Source organism: Protopterus annectens, chromosome 2.part0 (genome assembly GCF_019279795.1).
Source record: "Protopterus annectens isolate FY-2018-M chromosome 2.part0, PAN1.0, whole genome shotgun sequence".
NCBI lineage: Eukaryota > Metazoa > Chordata > Ceratodontiformes > Protopteridae > Protopterus > Protopterus annectens.
Genome location: NC_056728.1, coordinates 9075867 through 9095311, shown reverse-complemented (window position 1 = coordinate 9095311; position 19445 = coordinate 9075867). Strand labels below are relative to the sequence as shown.

Below are 19445 nucleotides of genomic sequence, written 5' to 3'. Positions count from 1 at the left end.
CCCATACATGTAATCCCACTATTTATTTATTTATTTATTTATTGGCAATTGTTTACCGGGAAAGTCCACTGGGCCAAAAGAACCCATTTTCAGGGGATGCCCAGGGAGAAAAGCTCTACAAAGAAAGTTAGTTTAATAGTACATAAATTCAAACAGAAATAGTAAATAAAGATAGTGTTAACAAAGCAAAATATTATACAAAAAATGTAATAGAGAGCAAATAGGCATTAGATACGTACATATAGATGGAATTTAGTGATGCCAGATGGCCAGCTAGTCTTATTTATTTTATACATTTAGAGGTAATATAGTGGTTAAGCAGTCATAGAACTATTTGCAATGATTTTACAATATTTACAGAGTACCCAGAAGTATATGCCAGCACAGTGGCACAGGCAGAGTGGAATAGAGTTATTGACAGACAGAAGGAAAGGAAGGATAGAGAAGGAAGAATAGATAAAGTGTGTGCATTATCAAGTAGTGGTGTAGGAAGATTTGAAAAGGGGAGGAAATAAAATTAAGGTGACTATAATTTAGGATGTTGGGAGTCAGGTAATATATGGATGAGAGTCGAGGCATGTGCATTGCCATAGGGTGAAGAGGTGTTGCCGTAGAGATTTTCTGAAGGAGGAAATGTTACTGGAGGTTCTGATAGATACTGGGAGAGAATTCCATAGCTTGGCTATGCTGAAGAAATAAAGTATATTGCCAGTGGAGATTTTAGGTGTGTCAATATGTAGGAGGAATTGATTTTCAGATCTAAGTGGCCTGTTTGGGTACTAGTGAATTAATATAGAGGAGAGGGCTGGACAGTCTGAGGGTTTATGAATGATTTTTGTGTGCTGTGGTTTATAGTATGTAGATTAGATAGTTTGGAAGTTCAAACCAGTTAAGTGTTTGAAGGGAGATGCAGTGGTAGGAAGAGTGTTTTGCATTGGTAACAAACTTGGCTACCTTGTTGCAGCAAGACTTAAGCTTGTTTTTTAGAGTCAACTGGATATTGGCAAAGAGAAGAACACCATACACAAGTGAAGGTAGGAGAAAGGTTGATGCAAGAGTACACTTAGTGAAGTAGTTTCAAAAGTGTTTTTGTCTGCAGAGGGCACCTAGTTTTTGGCTTGTGTGGGTGACAACCTTTATGATGGTGTTACTTTGACACTGAATGGTGAAATCAGACTTGTTTATAGGGAAATTTTTCTTAGGAGTAAATGTTAGCAATTTTGTTTTGTTAGGGTTTAGAGCTAAGTGGTTGTTGACCATCCATATTTCAGTGGCAGTAAAAGCATTTTGGGCGATTTGCAGAAGTTCAGTTGATGATTTAGCAGAACGGATAATGGTTAAATTGTCGGCATATTGCACCACAGATCCATTGATAAGAGGAGAGTGGAAGTCATTTATGAAAATGCTAAAAAGAAGGGGTCCAAGGATGGAGCCCTGGGGGGTGCCTGTGGAGGATTTGAGAAATGGATAGAAAGAGTTAAACCATCTAGTGGATTGTCATTGGCCTTTTAGATAGTTGGCAAACTAGTTTAGGGTTGCTGGGGAAGTGCCAATGATGGACAGTTTGCTAAGGAGGAGAGTGAGTGAGATTGTGTCAAAAGCTTTGGATAGGTCAAGAAAGAGAGAGGATACAAGTTTACCAGCATTTCTAGCCTGATTGACTATGTCCATAAAGGATATAAGGGCAGTGTTAGTACTGTGACCTGACCTGAATCTGTGCTGGGTTGGAGAGACGAGTTGGTTTGCAGTTAGATGGTTTAGAAGTTGATAGTGGATGCATTTTTCAAGGATTTTAGAAAGAGGGAGAAAATAGCAATAGATCGAAAATTAGAAAGGTCTGTATTATTACCACCTTTATGGAGAGGAATAAGGTATGCTTTTTTCCAAATGGTGGGAAGATAGGACTCTTGGATGGATCTGTTAAGAAGTATGCTAATGGGATAGGCAATGGATTTTGCTAACATTTGGAGGTATTCCGGGGGTAAGTTGTCAGGGGCAGTGGAGCCAGGTTTCAGTTTTAGGAGAAGCTTTGTTATAGTTAGCGATGGGTATAGGGGAGAATGAGAAGGTGGGTAAGGAGGAGATTGTAGTATTCTGTGAGGTATGTGATAGTTGTTGAAAGTTCATAGTTTACATATGGATTCATATGACACATATACATTTGTATACGTGTATTATTACGTTTTTAATGATTATATTATATTTAATTAATGTAATTCAATGAGTTCATCAATTTATATTCATATATATATACATACAAACGAAAAAATTTTTTTGTGAATTCATTTGAGTAAGTTTAAAATATAGAGATTAGTAGTAGTGGAAATTTAAATACAATATATTTTATTTATTAAACTATATACACATTTGTATTTAATATTTAACATACATTCCACATATTTCTGAGGTTGCAACATTAATTCATTAAATATGTTTTTTTAGTTTCACAATCTTACCTGTGTTTTATAAAAGGAAAAAGAGAAAAAAATTTTTAGAGTTTTTAATATTTATGTGTGTGTTTTTTATGAGGCATACAACATGTAAACACTTATTTATTACAAGAGTGTTTGATAGGTGTATCACAAACATGATTCATCCTCACAGTTAATCAAGTGGTTAACAGTTTTGAACAGTTTTGATTGATCAATTAATGATGTAACTTTGGGTATTTAAGCGGCTTGTATTTTGAATTGCACTTGTGTTCTGAAGAAGTCCGTGGAGACGGACGAAACCTAGGTCGACGCAAGTTTTGTTTGTCTGTGTTTAAATAAACATTTTGTTGAGCGTTATATTGACCTTGGATTTTTGTTTTTTTTGTTTTTACATCAAACATCAGTACCTCACTTGACTCTTTGGTTCTTTTCTCTCTCTCTTGTATTTTTTGGTGGTTCTTGGTTGGTGAAAGTTCATAGTAGTTTAGGGAAAGGTGGTGGTAAGTTTTGCTATGATGTTGATAAAATTTGAGTTGAAGAAACAGGCTATTTTTGCTGGCTGTTTTCTCTGGGAATGGGCAACTGTTGCTTTTGGTGCCAGGGTTAATTAGAGATGAAATGGAATTGCAGAATTTCTTTGATTTTGACTGCATTGTTTTTGGAGGTTTAGATAGTATTCTGTTCCATCATTAATGACTAGGCCCCTTGATTACAAAGCTGTCTAAATTGTAGATCAGGGGGATTCTTTTGTTTTTCCCATTTTCCATGCTTTATCCCTGGCAGTCATGACTTGCTTGGTAGCTTTAGGTGGCCATAGGGCATGTTTAGTTTTGACTCTTTTTTTGTTTTAATGGGGCTAAATTGTTTAAGATGTTGAGGAATGCGGAGTTGAAGAACTCGACAGCCTCATCCAGGGGCAGGATTTTTAGTATATTCCAGTTCATATTTCGTAGGGTTTCATTAAGAATTGTAGGATTAAAGTTGCTTAAATTTTTACTTAGTTTATACTGATGTTGGGATGGTACTGGGTTAGTTTTATGAAGTATAATGTTGGTAGGTGGTTACTAATGCTTAGAGGTAGTGTGCCTGCAGCTGAGATTTTGTTTGGGTTTGAGACTAGTATCCAGTCAAGATTTGAGCAACCATATTTATTTCTATTGGGTCTATGAGCTGTGTAAAGTTGAGGAGGTTGATATGAGATGATGGAGACTGGCCAGAGCAGTCTGTCCAGTTTATGTTAACATCGCCTAGAATAATTATCTTGTTATTTATATTGTTAGATATCCAGGCTATGATAATTGTCTCATTATTTATATTGCTAGATATCCAGGCTAGGATATCTTCAAGAAGGGGATATTATTGCCTGGTGGGATGTATAGAACTATAATGAAAAGAGATATGGAAGAGCTCTCTGATCATGTAGCCCAGGCGGGTATGACCCTGACCCTGAGTAGCATCCTGCCCTCATGAAGAATGATACCTCAGTATTAAGAAAAAATGATCAATTTCAACAATTTCAACAATTGGCTAAGCTTCTGGTGTCATTCAAAGGGGATCCAGTGTCTGTCAGTCTGGGATGACATGCTCGACAGGCCGCGTTGCTTCGCAAGAGACGGTTTGCACCTGTCACCCCTAGGCTTTTGAATACTGGTCAAGGCTCTTGCTGCCCCCATAATGCCTATTTTAGGCAAGGCTTAAAATTCAAACCCACCTCCGTAAACAGCACAAGTAAAAAAATGAGGGTTATGCTACTCAACGCCAGGAGTTTACATCTCAAAATGCATGCACTCAAAGCACTCCTAAGTATGGAGAATGTCGACATCTGTGCAGTAACTGAAACCTGGTTCAAGGCTCCGGAGAGCACTCCAGCACTACTGGGCTACAACTCATACCACACATTTCAGCCACAGAACACGAACCGAAACACAAAAGAAGGGGGTGTATTCATATTCATGAAGGATACCCACACCTCCAGGTTAGTGGCACAGCATGATACCTCTAAGATCAACCATGTGCAACTAACATTGGGCAAATCTGTAATGCAAATTGTGGCCAACTACAGATCACCCTCCATGACCCAGGACCACCACTCCACCTTTCTGGAGACACTGGAAAACATGAAGGTCCTACCGAACACCCTGATATTGGGCGATTTCAATTACCCTACCATTAACTGGGAAAACTACTTGAGTGCAAACTCCCAGGCTCAGCACTTCCTGGTATTTATCAACTCAAATGAGCTGGATCAGCTTGTAAACTCCCCTACCAGAGGCCACGACATATTGGACCTGGTCATCACCAACATGGACGACAGGTGTTCTGCACCAGAGGTCAACCCGTCACTGGTTAGATCAGACCATAAACTAATATCTTTGGATGTCCACACCCCACCACCACCCCCAACCAAGGAAACCACAGTGAAAAACTTTTCTAAAGCAAACTTCACCTTACATAAGGCAGAGGTGGTAAGTTTCACAGCCCCCACACTAAAGGATAACACTGCACAAGATGCAGAATCCTTTACAATTGCATTCTATGAGCACCTACAAGTATGCATGGATGGTGCCATCCCTAGCAAGACCAAGACTCACTCCCCTAAGAGAAGGAAACCAGTCTGGTGGACCCCTGCCATAAACAGGTTATACAACAAAAGGAGGAAACTAGTTCAGAAGAAAAGCAAATCCCAAGAAGGAAAGACATCCCTGATCAATATCAGTAAAAAACTAAGGTCCCTCATAAAATCATCCAAGGCTAACTTCAAAAGAAAAATAGCCAAGGATTCGAAAGATAACCACAAAGTCTTCTTTAGCTATGTCGAGAATCTAAGTGGCAATTCACAGATATGCTCTGAGCTAGTGCAAAATAGCACAAAATATACTGAACCTACTGATATTGCCTACATCCTGGCAGATAGATTCAGTGCAAACTTCACCTCCTTCTCACCTTCAAAAGGGCCCACAACAATGCTGGAAAAGTGTAGTGTCCCGGAAATCACAGAAGCACAGGTGAAAACAGCCATTTCAAAAGCCAAAAACACAGCATCAGTGGGGCCAGATGGTGTCCCAGGCTGCGTCTTGCATGAACTACAGAATGAACTAACCCCCCCCCACCTAAACACGCTGTTCAACCTCAGCCTCTCCACAGACTATGTGCCCATAGAATGGTGCACAGCAACAGTTATTCTGTTCCACAAAGAAGGGGCCACATCTGACCTTGGTAACTATTGCCCCATAAGCCTGACTAGCCTGGTCTGCAAGGCTATGGAGCGCATCATCATGGAACTCATTAACAAAGACATTGGGAACCTCCAAACACTTGACCCGACCCAGTTTGGCTTTGTTAAGGGAAAAACATGCTTACTAAACCTGACTGACTTCTTCGAGACAGTCACCAAAGGCCATTGGCAAGGGAAAGGTGATTCACACAGCCTACCTTGATCTCGCCAAGGCATTCGGCACCATTCCTCACTCAGGTATTATAGAAAAACTTACCAGCCTGAACATAAACCCCTATATCACAAGATGAGTTGCCAACTGGCTTACAGAGAGAACTCACACAGTAAGAATAGTAGGCTCCAGGTCCGACTCTAAACCCGTCACAAGTGGTGTCCCACAAGGCTCGGTCCTGGGACCCCTACTGTTCAGCATATACTTCTGAGAAGTACAGGCAAACACAGGAGGACTATGGCTAACCAGGTTTGCCAATGACTGCAAACTGGGAGCCATAATTGACTCTCCGGCTGACACGGACATCCTTCAAAAAGGCCTTACTAAGACAGACACCTGGTGTCAAAGTCATGGCCTCAAGCTAAATGCCAAAATATGCATAGGCATCCCATTTGGGAAAAACAAAACACCCACAAAATACCACATAGGCAGCAGCCCCCTTAATACAGAAGAGGTAATAAGAGATCTGGGGACCCAGGTAGATAGTAATTTCTTCTTTGACAATCATATTGCCAAAGTAGTTAGGAAATACTTCTATGTGACCCATCTAATTACTAAAGGGTTTGCATCTAGAAATAAAGAGGTTACAGTGCCCCTCTACTCATCACTCATCAGAACCATCATAGAGTACAATGCCCCATTTGGGATGTACCTCACAAGACACTTCCAACAGCTGGAAAGACCACAAAATCACCTCACCAAGAGGATTACTGGCCTCAAACATATGTCCTATGCAGTCCGACTGAAAAAACTCCAGCTGTACTCAGTGGCATATCTCTTACTCAGAGGTGATCTCTGCCTGACTTACAAAACCATGTCCAACTCAGAATTGATGGACATGCTCCACCTAAAGAAATCCAAGTCACTGCGAGCCAAGCGCTCTAGTGAGCTAAACCTCACCACAACAATAAATAGAACATGCTATTGGGATAGATTCCTGTGACAGAGACTCCCCATGCTTTGGAACAAAATTCATAACTACCTTAGGCAGAGTCCCTCACTAACACTCTTCAAGAGAAACCTTGAGTGGATGGTTAACAGAAAATGCACCCCTGGGATCACTTCATTGGCTCTGCTTGACAGAAGCTCAGTTAATTAATCAATGGGGCGGTGAAAGCCAACATACTCTGGCTAGGCTTATAAATGCCCTCGGGCAGATAGCCTAGTACCTACCTATGAACCTATAATACAGAGATAGTTAGAATTGTTTAGTTTGAGGAGTGATATAAGTATCACTGCTGCAGAGAATTGAGGACTAGGGTTGGAATATGGAATGATGGTAAAGGTATTAGGAAAGAGTATTGCAACAGCTCCCACTTTTTTACAAGGACTGTCAGCTCACAAGCAGGTGTATCCTGAGGGGAAGAATTATGAGTCTTTTATGTAGGGTTTAAACCAAATTCAGTAGCAGCTAATACATTTGGTTTATTCATGGATATCCAGGCATGGAATTCTGGTATTTTATTTCTGATACTTTGAAGGTTGATTGTTATGAATTTTAGTGATTTATGTGAGCTAGAGTGGTTGGGATTCAAGGGGATAGGTCCTGGGTTTGGGAAGATATCTTAACTTAGGAGTATGCTGGAATGCTTGTATACAATAGTAAAAGGTAGGAGATTTCTCTTTGAGTGCCTTGAGATAGATGTATAGTTATAGTAGTTTTTATGAAGGGGAAGTAGCTTTAGCTTGGTATATAGAAGTATGTCAGATGCATAGAGGTTAGGAGATATATCTGAGAAGCTTGAAAGAACTGGGGATTGTAAGGCAGTGACAGTTGTAATATTTTTTAGGTAAAGAAGTTATGTATGGTGATGTTAGTTGAGATAACAGGCATAGTGAAGTGCAAGTTGTCAGAGTAGACAGATATGTCTACTTATGGAAAGCATATTGGAAAGGAAAAGAGGCAGAGAAAGGTGTTTATGTTAGTGATAGTTTAACTGTATTAGTAGATGAATGGATAAAGGGTGTAGTAGGTACACCTGGTGTGAGTATGGGAGAAATGTTTTGAAATAGCAACTAATGGGTCCGTTTGTAATATTTGTAGAAGCAGTGGTATGGGTGTCAAATTTAATTGGATGATTGGATCGGGGGAAGTAATTGTTATTGGGTGATGGAATGGGGAGGAGTTAAGGAGAGAATAAATGTAGGTGATGCAGGGGTGGGTGGGAAAGGGGGTAGGGAAGTGGAGACAATCCAAGCAGAGCAAGGGCAAATGGAGTGGGTTGGCCCAAGTGGAGCAGTTATCTCTGTAAAAACAATCAGAGATACAGGTAAGTATGCAATAATGTGGTGAAGAAGGGGTTTGTGGTGAAGCACACATGTAATCCCAATTATACCCAAAACAATTTATATTAACAATGTAGCAGTGTCAATCCTTCCACCATTGTTACATTTCATGTACATTTGTATCTGAAAACCACATTTCTGACTGCAGTGTAGACAGGTGCAGATGTCACAGCATTTCATAAAAGGGGTAAATTATATTTTATATAGATTTAGACAAATATTACCATAACATTTGGTAAATCCAATGAAATATTCATTCTGTCATTAGTAATCCAACATGTTAGAAAATGTCATCTGCTAGAGTTGTGTGTTTGTTTCAGGATGCTCATGTCTGACTAGTGTAGTACAATTTTATGGCCCTATTACTGAGACATGGTTAATAGCATTTCATCGTGTACAGTATATTTCTTTTACTTATCCAAGCCTTCTAGTTCATTGCCACAGCTTTGTATTCTAAATATTTTAAGTCATTTAAATGTTAATCCTTATATTCTCATCTGGATATACTGCATGTTGCAATAACAAAGGCAAAGTGTTACTATAAATCACTAGAAATCAAACAAGTGTGATCCTAGATTAGTTCTGGGCCTATCATGTTTAACATGCTAATTATTATTTTACCACTGAATTATTCTGTGTGGGTAAATACATTTGTAGATGACATTAGATAAGTTTCTACACTGTGCTCCAATACAATGTTCTACTCTTACAAAATGATGGGTAGAATGCCCTCTTGGTTTATGGAATGCTAGTTAAAGTTCAGAACTTACAAGTGTGTCCTCATACAGCTGGGCTCTTGTCTGTCTCACCTAAGAGTCTCATGTGAACACCTGCTGAAAAGAGCTGCTCACAGTAAGAATTTCCAAGTTCTCCCAGCTGATACTTTAGGTTTTACATGTAATGTATCTTCTCTTAAAATGTTTTCCATAACACCACTTAGGTTAATTTTAAGGCACTTGCCTGCAGAGACAAGCAAGCAAGTAATAGTCACAAACAGCTTCCTGGAGTGCAAGAAGCCTGTTGTGTACTTTGACTCACACCTGCATTGTTGCATAAGTGTAGAATACTTAAGATGAAGTATTCTCAAATATCAATGACTATACAGTCATTGATATTTGACAGAACATGAACTTCAGTGGTATAATACTGGTTAACACTTGGTTATTGTCCACCTCCCCAACCATCCTTAGACAAATAAATACAGACTAAATCATAATAATATCATGAAGAGGAGTAGATTTATAACTCAGTCTGTGTGCAGGCTATGAAACAAAGTTCCTGCTGCACTTATGACACCTCTTAACAGTTTCAAGCATTATTTTGATTCATGGGTTTGTCTTAATAAATGCATCTTGAAAGCTTGAAGAGCTGAAACTTAAACTACAGTGACATTCCAACATTGAAAGTACTGGATATGAATGTGACAGTGAATAAAACTACAAATACTTCTATCAGATGATAAATATAAATGACAAAAAACTTCTTTCTATCTCCCTTATTTGGCTTATTTTCAGACCTAAGACATTACTTATCAGGAGAGGGATGGCTATAGCATCATTTAACATGAATATAAATAGTTTAAAAGTACACTATTGCAATAGTTTTTTCTGTCCATGACAGTTGAATTGATAACCATTGTTAGTGTGAGACTGTGAGGTATTGCCAGCTGTACGAGCCGAAGTAAGGCCGTGCATGTGTGGCCTATGCCAGCATGGCTGGCTGAAGTTTTGTAAATAATTTTATCATTTGACTGTCACGTTGATTTGTACAAATGCTTGTTTTAAACATGCATTTGTAAAAGTTGCTTGTGTTAGAAATGCTGCATCAGAATCTTAACAGAGTTCTGAATGTGTATTGTGCCACAGTCAGGTGACTAGATGTGATGTCATTCTATAACCAGCTGAAGGATGGAACTCTGGCAGCAGCAGTTTGTTGTTTGTTTTTGTTTTTCTTTGGAATATGATATAAATGATCTATGTCAGTTATCACAGTTCAGTTATTCATTTGTTAGTTGTTTTGTCAATTTAGTTAGTGTGTAGTTCTCATCTTGCCTCATGGAAGTGAGCATCTCAGCAGTACATCTTGCCTTGGGATACCAAGTGAGTTATCTAGGGACAATTTATCTTTAGTTCATTTAAGAATAATACAGTGAGTTTAGTTTAGTATTATTTTCTTTTTTATGCATCTGTGAGATTCTATCCAACTGTGTTATTTTTATATTTCCCATGGCTGAAACTCTGATGCTTATTGTAAGTAAATATTAAGTATTCTTCTGTTTTCTATTTTATTATCTAATAATAAATATTTTTATACCTTTTCATTGTGACTGGTCTTCTAAAGAATACTTTCAGCATCTTGAGAGTACTTGTACTTATTTTAGTGACACTGTGGCCACTGCAATAAGCCTTACTGCTTTGTTCACACTGTACAATTTATATCAGTCTTAATTTAACACAGTATAATTGGTTGCACTTTGTAAGAGCCTTAGAGTACCTGACCGGTGACAGCAATCTACCTTATAGTCTGGAGAGAGGGGACACAGCTGGTGAATCTGTGCCAGCCTTTCCCAGATGTGTGTGTGTGTGTGTGTGTGTGTGTGTGTGTGTGTGTGTGTGTGTGTGTGTGTGTGTGTGTGTGTGTAAAATTAGATATTCAAGTGTGTGCATCAGATACTTGGTACTGGGACACAGTGCTCCAAAGTGAGTCTAGATTCAGATCTGGAGAGACATAGAGTTCAGTCCTAGTGGACGGAGTTCCCTGTGGGCTCTTGGAAGAAACTGTGTTTGATGCAGAGAGCTGTATTTGAAAACAGTGTGTAAATTCATTCATATGTTTTAGTGACCGCCTCTCACCGATGTCAGTGGTGAGAGCTGAGGCTCCCTGATTACTAGTTCAGGGTAAAGAGGGGCCATCACAGTTAGCATGATATTAAGACATCATTTTTATATATCTGGTCTTTTCTGCATTTCTGATTGTGTTGTCCACAACTGTTTGACTAGCATGTCCAGAACGAAATACACACTTATTATTAATGCATGCACCCAGCACCAAGCATCTCTCAACAAAAATATCTGTGCTGCTAAGTGATTTATTACTCATCCAATGGGATCAAACTGTAAAATTAGTGTTAATGCACTGTTTTAAAATAATGGACTTTTATTTCCTGACTTTAGAATAGGGGCATGCAGTCCCCAAGAACTAATTGTCCAGAACTGGCTAGTGGTGGATGCATAAAAACCTAATGTCCTATGTGTTCAAATAAAGAAAACTATGGTCTCGATTCCAAAAGACTTGCTCTCAGTGTAAGTGACTTATACCAGTGTATTGCACCAGAATAAGTCAGTTGCACTGAGAGCAGGTTATTTGGAATTTGTCTCCTTGTATAAGCTTGCTTATAGCATAGCTATACATTGAAGTAAGTCGCTTACACTGAGAGCAATTCTTTTGGTATCTAGCCCTATATCTGTTTCTGTTTTTAATTTGCCTATGACACAGTAAATTGTTTGGAGTACATCTCCACACAGGACTGCTAAAGTGTTGTGATTTAGGCATTCAGAACTGTACAGATAGTACATACTTGGGATTAGTATAATTTAATTGTAAATAAAATTATGCGAGTTAGAAAACAGTGACATTCAAGTAAAATGAGTAAAGCTTGTCGTCATGATGCTTAATAAATCATCATATCACTCATTAATACTTGCACCATAAGTACCACTCATCTATTAGACATTAAAATTCACACTAACTGTAGATATATTTGTAATAAAACTTGCACTGAGCAAGACAGAGAGATAAAGATAATTGATTTGAATGGATAAAACTAGTAGACTGATTGATAGGCAGAGATTCAAAACAACCTAGTCATAATCATAATACTGACAAAAAGGTGAAACACAGAAGTGTTCAAGCAGTTGAGATTCAAAAGAAGAAAGTTGCAAAATGCTTTTTGTAGTTGAAGAGAAAGAATTTATTCTTGCTGTGGCAGTTCTAAAGAGGTCATGTTTTGTAGATAAAGTATAAAAGAACTCTTAAGAGTGGAGAAGATGTGTATGGAGGAAGTAGTAGGAAGTATTTTATTTTGCAGGATGTTCACTAATGACAGACAGTAATTAGTATGTAGTAATTTGAATGTCAGAATGGATAAAATTAAGGATAGTATGTATTATATGGATTAGAAATTAGCATTTTTATTGTTTGTCATTTATGCTCTCTACTGTTTATGAAGAAATAAGCTATGTAGATTATGACTATTGTTTTTGAAGGAGCTTAGTGTTATGAGCAAGGGATGATAATATGTCGTTTGATCTAAAAGACAAGAATATCTAAACACAACTGATCAAACACAGTTGGTTTAAACTTATTTCATCTAACCTAGTATAACTCAACAAAAAACAGTATTTTTTGCAGGGGTTGCAGGCTTCCCCTGCTAATTATATACATTGACTGTAACATTGCACATTCCTCAACTCCTAGAATTGTGCAATAATAGGTCGCATTCAGAGGATCGACTCAACAGAAAGTCAAACTTCATCCAGTCAAGACCAAATGATTGACTTTCCAAATGTCTAAGCTTTTGAATGGAAATCACAGTACAGTGAAGACCAGGGAATTTGCCATTTTTTCCACTGTAGTGTGATCTCAGCATTACTATATAAAATATGCAAAAAACAGATTTTTTTTTTGTTTTCTGTCATTTGACTTTTCAGAAAATCAATCATATGGTCCCAACCATATGAAGTTCAACTTTCTGATCATGGCAGAACATCAACAACGGGAGAGCCGATGTTTCCCACATGGTAAATAACCATTTGGCCAAGCCCGAATTCAACAACTACCAGTAAAACAAACCCACCGATGTGGGGAGCTACACCACCCCCACACCCCCCTTCATAAATATTCCAGCTCCGAGAATGCACTGCCGCGGGGGTAAAGGGGAAAGTTCAGGTTGATGGCCAAATGGTTACTTACCATGTGGAAACGTCGGCTCTCCTGTTGTCGATGTTCTGCTGTGTTGGTGAAGTTGGTTTTGATGGAGTGGGCTGTCGATTAACTAATTATTATATATACACACACACACACATATTTTTTTAATTGAGCCTTTGAATGGTAGCAAACCACTGATTTAGCCTTAAGTAAGTTAACTGTGATTCTGGTCTTGGAGAGAAATCTGATAATTTTATGGAAGTTATTTTGTGGTTCTATTGGTATTATGTTATATGTTCTATTTGATTTAAGTGTAAGCAGGTTAGCTCAGTAATATACTAAGTTAAGTTTATGGAATTCTCATATTATATAGTTTGCAAATAAAGAGAAAAAGATTATACCAAGTACTGACGCTTGGAAGCCTCTCATTACTGACTTACCTGGATGAAGAAAGTCTAACCCACTTACACCACTATAAACATGGAATAAAGATAGTTTATCAAGCCATATATTGGATTTTCTGAGGAGCCTAAAATGAGACCACTTGGATTACTTAGGAGTTTTCTACTAAATCAAATCTTCTTTAAGGTTGACAGATACATACCTGCCAAGATACTCTAATCCATTTATGAGAATGTAAATATTATAGCTCTGTAGTGAGCAGGAAATATACTTCAACCCTTTCTAAACTCATAGTATGCATAGCATAAGATGTCATTTTATCAGAGTTAATAATTCCCATTCATTACTTAGCACTTTCACTGGTATTGATGTTAAGAGCATCCACAGATTATAAACACCTTTAACTGCTTATTCTGTTTTGGACTGTCATAAAAAGTGCAAGCATTGCTTGAATATATTTGACATGAAATCTCTAGTAACTATAAGATTAAAACACAGTTTAATGATACAGGATCTTCTTTGTCTAAATGACACCCAGCATCTGTCTTGAAATAAGTTAAATATTCTTAGTTTTTAGAAAGTATCCCATAAAATGCTGAATAGTACCAATCAAAAACAATTTTGAAAAGTAATAATGTACTCCCAATTTCATATACAATATTATTGAAAAAGAGAATATTCAATATTTTTGTAAAGAAATACAAGGTAAAACATAGAAGAAGTTTGAAAGAAGGAAATGGTCATCTGAATAGGACAGACCTGTTTCAGCAATAGTATTATTCTTATTAATTCCTGAGGTATGTATGACTGAGCAGCTACGTTCAGAGGTAATTTACAATTCTTTCTTTTTTATTTCTGGTAAAAATCAAGAGAAATTTATTGAAAGATAAAGGTTATTTCATCAGCATTTCACCTGTAAGCAAGACAAATGGATGCCGCTGTATATTTCACAAGGCAAGTAAATCTTCTGGCAATGAAACTATATAATGATGCTTCTAGGAAAAATAAACAACTGCAAACACAAGATATTATAGCTTCAGTGGTCACTGTCTCTGCTTCAGGGAATACGTCTTAGCTTTACTGTCATTTATGAGATAGAAAGAATCCATCAAATTATACATTGTTAATAGAAATTTTAAAAGCACTATACAGATTAATCCCACAAGACTGCAAGACTTTTCAGAGAAGTGCTATGATTTCTAAGTGCATCTCAATTTTTATTTTCTTTGATTAAAGTCCATTGCATGCATGATTGCTTCAGTAATACAATGCTGCATTTCTGACTTTTTGTTAACACTCCATGAAATTGATGTCAGTAGATCAAATAAGCACTTAGACACACACACGCACACACACTGCGTCACACACACACACACACACACACACACACACACACACACACACACACACACACATAAATACACACATACACACTGGAGTGTAATACATAAAATAGCTTGTTTAAGCTGCAAGCCCTAAAATCGTACCAGCTACCCCACATGTTATTTATCATTTTTTTCTTTCCTTTTTTGTAATTTAAAGTTGAAGGTTGTGCGTTAGGCCTGGCAAGCCAGCACGTAAAAATCTACTGCCAATCATTAGCGGACCGGAGTTCCGCTGTGGCGACCCCTAACTGGGAAAAGTCGAAAGATACAACAACATTCTCATTCATTCATTTCAATGGGATGCAATAATTATGCTATTTGGGTACATTGCCATCTGAAAACAGATTTATAAAGGTTTCAAACCTTTTTTTATGAATTGCTGTCTAGTGGGTGTTCTTTTACTCTAATTCTGATGTATTTTCAAATAATCGTTTTAATAATGTCAGGAAATTTTATTATTGTTAGCAGTATAATGGCTATGTTAACATGTTTGTTGCTTAATTATGCTTTTTAAATAGTTTAGTGTTATTTAATTTAGAAATTCATAACTGCTTCAAATTTACTGGTAATACCATTTTCTAAATAAGTGATTGTGTTTTCATTTTTGTTTTATTTTTATTAGTTTTAGGGAACTTAGAATTGTTTTCTAGGTTGGTGATTTAAGTAAAACAGTTGTTTTATATGGGAGATTATTGTTAGTTTTAACACATGCAGTGTGTATGTTCTTTTTTCTTAACTGATGCTGAGATAGGCTAAGAGTAGTATTTCTAACTAGTTAGGAAGTTGGTGATTTGTACATAATGACAAAAAATATTTTGCTGAGGTACACAGGAGGTACATGAATAAAAACAGGTTAATCTTGAAAAGAGATGTATACATTTGTTACACCATCATCTTAAGGATAAATGGTGTGTGTGTGTGTGTGTGTGTGTGTGTGTGTGTGTGTGTGTGTGTGTGTGTGTGTGTGTGTGTGTGCTGATTCATTCATATAAATATGCAGTCACATATGTGTGTCTGACAACAGAGCTCTCCTTGGATGTGACATTATTACATAGTGGAATTCTTCTTGAATCTGACATACTCCAGAAAAAGTAAACTGCAACATAAAAACTCTGCATACTGGGAACCATTCTGGTAAAGGAAACTGTGGACATTGATGGAAGCCTATGCAAAGTAAATTATCTAACAACAGCACACTAAACATATTACTTAGAGTAACAGGTTTATATCTGTAAGTGTTGACAGAGTTAATGCAATTGGAAGGATGAGTTAACTGAAGCAGATATTTACCTTAGATCTAAGCTGTCAGATGCTCACTGTAATGTATTTCTCAATGAAAACTGAGGTTTTTGTGGGTAGTGCACAGGCTTGGGCAGTTTAAAGGAATTCCTCTTGCTTCAACATCAGATTTGTGAGTACTACAGAATTTTAGTTGTTGCTGCTAGTATATATCAGCGTTAAATGCTTAGACAAAAGGTATGAGCATGCTGCAATGCATAAGAGAACATGATGTTTTTACTACAAAATTATGAAAATATATCAAATTAGTCGTTACTTTCTTTTCTCATATAAAAAGTTAACTGTCCATTATCAAGACTATCCCACAATAAGAGAGACAGGTAATATTATATAAACACCTTTTTATTTACATTTGGGCATTTTTTCTACTTCTGCCTCCAAAAACATGGATATGGTTTAACAAATCATCAGAAAAGTGTTGGAATATTATTATTTTGTCTGGACTGTTTTACTGCATCATATCTCCTTTTTTTATCTTGCATAGTTAGATAGACTGGTAAGTTCTTCCCACCATTCAGCTAAGCCTGATTGTTACATATTTTTTTATTCTGTAAATTTTACCCAACCTGGATTTCTTCTTAACAAACTCATGTCTGTACCTTATTGTTCTCATGCAGAATGTGTTGCATTATACTAAAAATTACAAAATAAGATAAAAGGGCTGAGGGAAAAATGAAAGACATTATGCCAAAAATTACAAAATAAGATAAAAGGGCTGAGGGAAAAATGAAAGACAGAGACAGACTGGAGATGAAAAAAATAAAAGATGCAGCAAAGAGAAAGAAAGTGAGACAGCATGAATAAATGAAGCAGATTAAGACACAACAAACAGAAATTCAAAATAGAAATGGAGAAAAATAAGATAAGAAAGAAAAATATGAATGTTAACAGAGAAATGAGAAGATGTCTGGTGAAGATGAGAAAAAGCTAATTAAATCTACAAAAATAAAAAGTAAGGATGAAAAGAAACTGCATTAAGCAGACACATGGCGAAATCTGCACTCAATAGAATTGGCTTGGGAAAGAGAGACACTGAGAAAGAGAGAAACACAAAAAGGAAGGCAAACACTGAAGGAGAAAGATGAAAAAAGGAGATGAGAGAAAGTTTAAACTAAGAACGTACAGTAGGAGAATACAAAGCATAGAGACAAAAAGATATGAGATAGAGAAGTACCATTTAGATGATTAAGAGAGCAATACAGAGATGGAAATAAAATGAAATACTCAGAAATAGTAAATGCCTAAATACATGAAAGAAAGGTCTGAGCCTACCTGCATTTATAGTAGCTTATTAAAGTTCTTCTGACATAACATATTAAGAAACATACAGTTTTTTCCATATATTTGAACAAAGGCCATAAAGATGTTCTGTAAAACATATCATGTAAATAAACAGCCATACTCTATTCTGAATAGATTCCCTTTAGTACATAAACATCTCCTTCTATAATTAATTATTCATTTATTAATGTAAAGTTATTTACATTGCAGGCTGCAACTTCACATTTTTGCATACATAAGGCTTGAACTCTTAGTTATACTTTCTATGTTTTCCTAAAATGACAGTGATATCAATGGACACTAAGTATTCTTTCAAATGTAAGATAAATATTTAGATACATGTTTATACATATAGATAGAGATATGTGTTTTTGTGATGTGCATTTGTAACATATATACGTGTATATATATATATATATATATATATATATATATATATATATATATATATATATATCTGTATATGTATATCAAGGTTCATAGGTAAATACTAGTCAAACTGCCCTGAAGGGCCATTTTATGCATAGTCAATAAGCCAAGGTGAAAATCAAACTCTGTACCTTGTGCCTATGATCATTATGTCAAACTTACTCACTGCATTTATCTATTTATCTCTCTATCTAGCTATTATATATATATATATATATATATATATATATATATATATATATATTCACACACACACACACACACACACACACACACACACACGCGTATACATATACTTTATTAATTTTAATATGTCATATATCCTTCTGACTTTATAAATAATAACTGAAAGCTACAGTTAACTAATTTAGAAACACTATCACTTTGCATGCATATCCATTCACAAATTATCACTGTATTTTATAACTCTATTCTTAAAATCCCAAACACATTTGATTGCTATTTTATTTGCTTCCATCTCTTTTGTTATGGAAAAACTATTGCATTTTAATTAAAATTAATTAAAAAAGTGATTTGTACAATGAGTGGTGCTAAATGACTAGCCTTCTACTTGTTGTATACCATGTATTTATTCATATTAAGATGTCCCAAATATGCTCTAACATTTATAGGTACATCAAACATTTTCTTTTGTAAGTCTGCATCCAGATGAAAGTATGATATACATTTTAAGAGAAAAAAACTGCCTTTAATCACTATTAAGAAATTCATTGTTAGAAACAATATTTGCTTTTGTATTATATTCCTATACAAAGACAAAAATATGTTATTATGTTACTTACTGTACCTTATGTCCTTCAGTATGTTGATTCGAAGTGGGCATTCAGAATGCTCTGTAACTATGGGTATTGTTCTGAAAACTGATAAAAATGAAGCACATGACCATCCTTGTTTCCTCCTCCTGTCTTATGTGCTCTGATAGCCGTTTTGTTGAAAGTTTCCCTCATTCTGTTATTCCTAAATGATCAGCAAGTTTTTTTGTTACAGTAAAAGAATGCAGTAGTGCTACACTGTATCCAGTGATAACTCCCACTGCCTGTCTCATCTCCTGTTGCTGAGTCTGGTTTGCAACCTGCCAGTACCACTAGATGTCTCTTGCTGCCTCTCTTTCTCTCTCTCTCTTTCTCTTTCTCTAACTCGGTATACAGACAACAGCAATGTGTATGTGATACAGAGTATCAATTGACTGTTAAAATGCAAGAGAAAGTAATGCTGGCTTTAAAGGGATGCATTCAGTTTCCAGTGATAGATGCAATATGTGGGAGAATTAAAGATCACAATTTTTGTGCATTACTTGCTAAATTTCCTTTTTCCATATATGTGTGATCTAATCTAATTGTTCTGTGTTTTGATCTTGGTTATCAAGTTATGGTCTTCTTGAAAAAGAGAAATGAGATAATTATATCCGTCAGTTTTATTACAGTTTACATTTTTTCTCATCACATTGTTGTTCCCCAGCTGTGGCCAATCTGTAACAATTAATTTGATTGAGAAGATGAAGGGAAAGAGGAGGGTCTTACATAGCTCCCTTTGGCTAA

The 19445-nt window shown here is 36.4% G+C and overlaps 1 protein-coding gene across 2 annotated transcripts in view; it reads right to left on the bottom strand.

Moving 5' to 3' along the window:
* Positions 1-19132, bottom strand: part of LOC122792918 (prokineticin receptor 1-like) — a 74558-nt gene extending 55426 nt beyond the window's left edge. Inside the window, exon 1 of one of the 2 annotated variants that reach the window (XM_044060485.1) lies at positions 18695-19132. The gene's annotated coding sequence lies outside the window, so the exon portion shown is untranslated. The remainder of the gene's footprint in view (positions 1-18694) is intronic. The other variant, XM_044060484.1, reaches the window with a different exon arrangement.
* Between the last annotated feature and the right edge of the window lie 313 nt (positions 19133-19445).